The sequence below is a fragment of the Camellia sinensis genome, chromosome 3 (genome assembly GCF_055761805.1).
Source record: "Camellia sinensis isolate YWXY chromosome 3, ASM5576180v1, whole genome shotgun sequence".
NCBI classification, from domain to species: Eukaryota; Viridiplantae; Streptophyta; class Magnoliopsida; order Ericales; family Theaceae; genus Camellia; species Camellia sinensis.
Window position 1 is genome coordinate 170,053,694 of NC_138963.1, and position 6,958 is coordinate 170,060,651.

Genomic DNA, 6,958 nt, shown 5'->3' on the forward strand with positions numbered 1-6,958 from the left:
AATGTTATATATAATTTTATTTGTCATCTTTTCTTTTTTTTCTTTTTTTCCCCTCACTTCTAGATCCAACTTAATGATTCTCACGTGCAGTTATTGATGTGAGCCCCGATTATTTTTATGTTTTAGAATGAAAAGAAAATGACGTAGGAAATGAGATTATTTGTAGCATTGCTGGTAAATAATTAATCTGCCAATAATTCATTTAGGCCTTGTTTGGTTAGTGGTAATTTTAACTAAAAAATCAAAAACTCACTAAAAAAAATTAAAAGTCAACAATTTATACTAAAAAGTTAAAGATTTTATTTTCTTTTTACTTTTTGCACATCTTTTCATAAAAAACTAAAAAGTCATTCTAAATATACTAGTTTTTTTTTACATCATATTTTAATTAAAAAGTCAAAAAATTACTAAAAAAACCTATTCCTAAATGAGGCCTTAATTCCTTCCATTTGGAAAAAGGTTCTCCTCTAACTCATTTAAATCTGTTCATTTGCCACCTCTAAATCCAAGTAGAATAATATTAGGGATCATGAAAAAAATATCATGAAAATTTTTCATCCCTTGACTAATGTGTAGTGTTTTCTTGTACGACCCCGCTACGTAGCTCGAAATTTGGTGGCCCGAATTTGGCTCGACAGTCGTTTTGGTGTTTTTGTTTTTTTTTTTCTTTTTTTTTCTTTTTTTTTCCTGTGTTTTTTGTTGCAAAAGAAAGAAGAAGAAGAAGGGTGGAGAAGAAGAGAAGGAGAAGAGAAGGAAGGAGGAGGACTGGAGGGGGCATAATCACAGGGGAAGGAGGAGGCGGAGACGGGGCCGAAGTGTCTCACTCCATCTTCGATGTGCCTTCCTTTCTTCTTTCTCAAATCTGCAATTCATCACCCTCAAAACTCCTTTCTCTCTCCAAACAATTCCAACTCCAATCATTCTGATTTCTAAAATCCGAAACTCCAGATCGGTGAAGCTCGATCCGCCATGGACGGAGAGGGAAGCTTGATCCGCCATGGACGGAGAGGACGAAGCTTGATCCGCCATTTCTCTCTTTCTCTCTGTTTGTTTGGGTTTGGAGTGGAAGGGAAAGAAAGAAAGCAAGAAAGAAAAGTAAAGAAAAAGTCAAACGACGTCGTTTCCGAAATCGAGCCATTCGGGGCAAATGAATTTCGAGTTACGAAACATTTTCCTTTCTTATATGTATAATCTAATGATGGAAAATCTTTCATGATTATTTTCATGATATTTTTTTATAATACCTAGCATTGGAATCCTAATTATTTTAGATGACTTGTTTATCTTTTTTTGTAATTGTTTTTTTTTTTTTTTTTTAACTTTCAAATTGTTCACAATAGTATTGTACCATTAGTACCAGCTTAAAATTTACATACATTAAACAACATTGTGTGCCGTAGAATTTTGTTAAAAAAATTAGTTTATTTGGTTTAATTTTTATAAAATATGTTTTGAGTTTTTTTTATCTCATTATTATTATTTTTTTTTGTCTTTAGAAACTTTTTGATATTTTAGTCAAATTTAAAAAAAAAAAAAAAAAAATTTAGATGCACCTAAAAATTAAAATATTTGTGAAAAAATCTACAAATAAAAAATAATTTTTTTTACTAAAAACAAATAAAAAAATAAAACAAAAAAATGATTTTTTTATTATATATATATCTTTAGGGAATTTATCCAATATTTCTACGTCAAACAATATTGCCAAACATATGTAAATTTTTAATTGGTACTAATTGTGCAATACAATTGTGAAACAATTTAATCATGCAAAAAAATATATATATATGGATCGTTCAAAAATTGACAAAATTATATTATATATTTTTAAACAAACATTTAATTTTTAAAAAGTACACAAGTTATCTAAAATAATTAAGTTTTCAAATACATGGTTAATCTCTTAGTCAATCATAGAGTGACATTACCTGAGTTGTAAAAATTCCCATATCCTAGATTGGTGGAAAATCTCTTTCATTCCATTCACCTCTATTTATTAAGGGTGATGCTATTTAGGCATCAAAATTAAACCTATTTTTTAAATTTAATAATATGACAATTTATTAGAATATTTAAGACAATTCTTTTTTTCATATTTTCTTTAATTATCAGTCAATTATTTGACTTATACATCATTGAGTATAGAAAATGAGTTGTATATCATTTTTCATTCCATTCACCTTTATTTATTAATAATTTTCACTCAACCGCTTCTCTCTCTCTTTGCTTGATAGAAAAAAAGGTCAAGTGTTTGAATATTTTGTGTATCAATAACAAGGTTGCTGCCTCCTCACTCAATCAGGTACGCGCTTCCGCTTTCATTTCATATGGTCTTAATTTATTTATTAATTCTTTTTTATGCCCAAAACATCATCCTTAAATTTATCCACATGTGGTAGGAGGTTAGATCTTAATTGATTGATTTCTGGGACTATATTTGGATTAAGAATTTGGAGAGGAATTTATAAAAGGAAATGAAATAGAAAGGACTAAAAGTAAAATGAAATAGAAACTAATTTTGTTGTCCCATTTTCATTTTCCTTTTCAAATTCCTCATCAAATCATTGATCCAAACACAACTTAAAATAAATCAACTTCTTATAATAACAATCATTGATCTTAACATTTTTTTTTCCACGAAGCCTCTATGTTTTTTATTTTTTTATTTTTATCAAAAAAGGTGAAATTTTATTGATGTGGCAAAAGATAACAAACTTATATCAATAAAAAGCTAAGCTCATTAGCATCATTGGAACATACCACCTGCCAATCACAATGACCAAGGCCTAGAGAACAAACAAAAGCAAGTTGGCATGACACCAACTAAAACTCCCTCTTTAAAACACAAAATCCCCAAGATAATACTAACTAAACAAACACCCCCAGTACACAGCAGCCCAAAATAAACAGGAAACAGCTCCTCTAGATATTCAACAACTATAAAGCTGTTGGAAGAAAAACACTACTGTTTGTGTGTTGTTGTAATGTTTAAAACAAAATTAAAACAAATCAGAAATCCAACTGTGTTTTGTATAAACCAGAAACCAAAACACAGGAACTCTTTGAAGCAGAAAACTGAAAACCAAAATCTGTATTAGAAAGAAAAACACACACAGTATTTTGTGATTCTATGACAGTGTTGAAACAGAACAGAAACAAATATCCAAAAAACAACTCTGTATAAATCAAACGGAAACAAGAAAATCTGACAGTTTGTATGAATGCAAAAAATCAGGTTGATCAAAACTTAGTGTTTGGCACTATGTACAAAATTTTGTCCCTTGCATTGGTTCTCACGAACTTCTTGGACGCATCAACTTGGCATGCAATATGTCGCCGGCCGTAACTGAAGATTTCTGCTGCAAGTAGAAGAAAAGATGTTCTGGTGCAGTATAAGTTCCTTTTTTGTGACATATAGTTTGATTGCAAGCAGCCTCTTCCAGTAATAAAAAAGATTGTAAGTGGTTCTGATCACTATTACAAGCTTACTTGTAAAATTCATTGAGGGTACTGTAAATTTTCCCTAGTACTCTATTTTTTAAATGAGCACACTGACATATGTAAATTCTAATTTGTGCAGCTTTGTGGATTGTGTTCTTGTTCTATCGAATTGCTATTCAGATTTTCTTCATGACTATTTATGTCTTGATGTTTCCTACCAGCAATTGTTTCGATTACAGAAGAATTAGATATCATAAGCTTTTCCTTGTTCACTCTTTTAAAACTGTGCAGTTTATTATTGAAGTTGGTGCTAATTGCGCAGTTTGCCTCTAAAATGTTCTTGCAATATTGAAATACTCTACTTTTGTTCTTCATTTTTTGGAACTCTTGGCTTGTTTAGATTTTTGCTAGTTGAAATACTATTACTGGTTCCTATTACAAGTTAGATTTTTGCTTCATTGTTGTACATCCATTTGGCTGAACACTTTTTTTTCACTTTTCTTAAGCAATATTTGCTTTCATCAATCTAAAACTTGTTATGTTCAAGAAAGTATGATTATCGTTGTTTTGGCAATAGGCAATAAGCAATAGTCAAGAAGCCACAAAGGCAACTCTTCTCTTTACTTATTCACCCAAAAAAAAAAAAACTCTTCTCTTTACTTTTTTGTATGTTTTCATAAAAGTCAAAAAAATAACTAAAATAGTCAATTTCCAAAGTCATATTTTTTTCATTCAATTTCTGATGGTTTGTATAGCGCTTGATTATGCCTCCTAGAAGTTGAATTCTTCCTCAAAGTCATGTAGTTTGATTCATTGATTTTTATTTTTTTTCTATGTTTGCTGTATTATTGCATTTCACTTGGTGATCTGATGAGTTACAAGAATTCTGGATTTGTTATAGAATTCACTCGAATTTGGCACCAACCAAACACTATTTTGACTTTTAGTCTTGAGTACCTATTTGGTTGAGTTTTCAGAATCTATTTATGAAATTTTTTCAAAAATATTACAAATTAATTTCACAAAAATAAACACAAAAAAACTTATGAGTTTTTTTTTTTTTTTGTATATTTTTTCTTTTCCCTAAACTAGTTTTTGAAAAGTTTTCAAAAACAGATTATGCAAACTTAACCGCCATGACATAACATTGTACTATCATGTATAGATTTTGTGTAGCATTGTAAAAGTAAAGTCTTCTATTACAGGTCAATAAAAACATTGAATGTGAAAATTTTGCGAGGTCTTTGGCTTTCTATGAGCCGGAAGTGAAAAAACTACTTATTAAAAAAAATAATTAAATAAAGTGAAAAAACTATTTATGAAAAGGCAGGTTTCAAGTTAGAAAGGGCAAAACAATAATCTCTTTTATTTATTAGAATTGATAGAAATCTTTTCATCAAATTTGATTTAGTAGATTGCTCAATGCTAAAAAGGTTAGGCTTAGGTTGCTTAACCTAGGGTCATAAATGAACTGAGTCGAGTCGAGTTTTGTGGGGCTCAAGCTTAGCTCGATAATTAGTCCAGCTAGAGTTCCAATCGAAACTTGATAATGAAATTTTTTAATAGTATTTAATATAATTATCCTATTATTTATACACATTTTTATATTATTTGATATATAAATAATATATTTATCTTATTATATAAATCTAGTACTATTATAGAAGTGTGAAAAACATGCCATATTTTCTATTTTTTTTTAAAATTTCAATTTTACCTTCTCAAATCTACTATATTTTTCTAAAAGTTATGAAGAGTTCTAGATAAACTAACTATTTTTTTATTTTTGGAGTTGAACACTCAAAAATAATATATCTGTTTCCAAAAGTCCTATATAAATATTTTCTAAAAGTGTGAACAACCTGCCATGTTTTCTATTTTCTTTTTTAAATTTCAATTTTATCTTATCAAATCTACTATATTTTCTAAAATTTATGAAGAGTCTTATATAAACTTATTATCTCTTTATTTTTGGAGTTGAATACTCAAAAATGATATATCTGCTTCCAAAAATCTTATATAAATATGAACAAACTGTCTCCTTATCCAAAAAAAAGAAAGTATTCTCCTTATTTTTTACATTGGCAATGATTGAAGAACAAAAAATAATTACTCTTTCTTATTTCCTGTATCTGCTTCTATATTGATGTACAAAATATTTACAATTGTCCATCATGGATCAAATCACTGTGAATAATTTTGGTTAAATCTTGAAATTGTATGCATTCGTTCGAATCTAAACAAAGGAAAGCGCATGCATTTTTAAAACAAATATTTGTGCTGCATCTCAAAAATTCACGAGTTATCTTTATACACTTTCTTTTTGTTTAAATTATATTTTATGAATTATAGTATTTTACATGGTACTTTAATAACCAAAGTATGATATCAAAATTCTAAATAAGAATCACTTTCGTTGGGTTTATTTTTTAAATATGTTTTTTAGATTTTAATTTTTCATATTTTCTCAGGTTTGGTGATTAAAGATACTGAAATTTCTTCATATTTTATATTTAAATTATACTTTTACATGAAAATCTAACATCTAATAATTTAAAGAGAATTAAAAAATTAAAATGTTTGTAAAAAAATTTATAAATTCAAACATGTACTGATTTTTTATTATTATATATTTTGTTGTTGTTATTATTGTTATTATTTAATATTAATATTTTTTTTCAAAAAGAATACACAACAAATTATTTTCTAAGTGTATTTAGATTAAATGAATCTAAATCTAAAAGTAAAATTAAAAAATAAAAAAATTATTAAATTAAGTGAATCTAAAAAGAAAGTAAAAGGGTTATTAAAAAAAAAAAACTAGTGTTAAAGACAAAAAAACATGATAATCAAAAGATTCAAAACAAAATTTTCAAAAAAAAAAAAAAAGAAAAAGAAAAAAACCAAACCAAACCAAACCGAACACTATAAATTTCTATTTTTTTAAATATTTTTTTCACTAATCTCTAATTTTACACAAATTATTCACAAATCCCTTTCAATTTTTATGTGAATTTGATAATCTAATTAAAAAATGGTGCATACACACAAAAATGTAACGCTAAACATATATATATTATGACCAACTATTTAATTATGAATAATTAACTTTTCATTATTACTTGTATTATATTGTTACAAAAGATTTCACATATTACTTTTGTGAAATCTTATATATGTCAATGTCTACATATATATAAATATAAAAAAATATATATAAATTTAAATTTATATATGTTACTATATTCATACATTGTGAATCTGTAATGTTATATTATCATCGGATTCTTTAATTTTCTAACATGTATCGCTTTAATAATATAGGTATATTTGTTAGCAAAAAAACTATGGAATTGTGTAATGTTCTTCTATCAATTTATATTCAATACATATATATATATATATATATATACATATCATACAAACAAGTGTCCACAGCAAACACTTTCAATAACAAACTAAGATTTTGCAAAACACTTCCATCACGACAATAATTATATATTTTTTTTCCCTCACA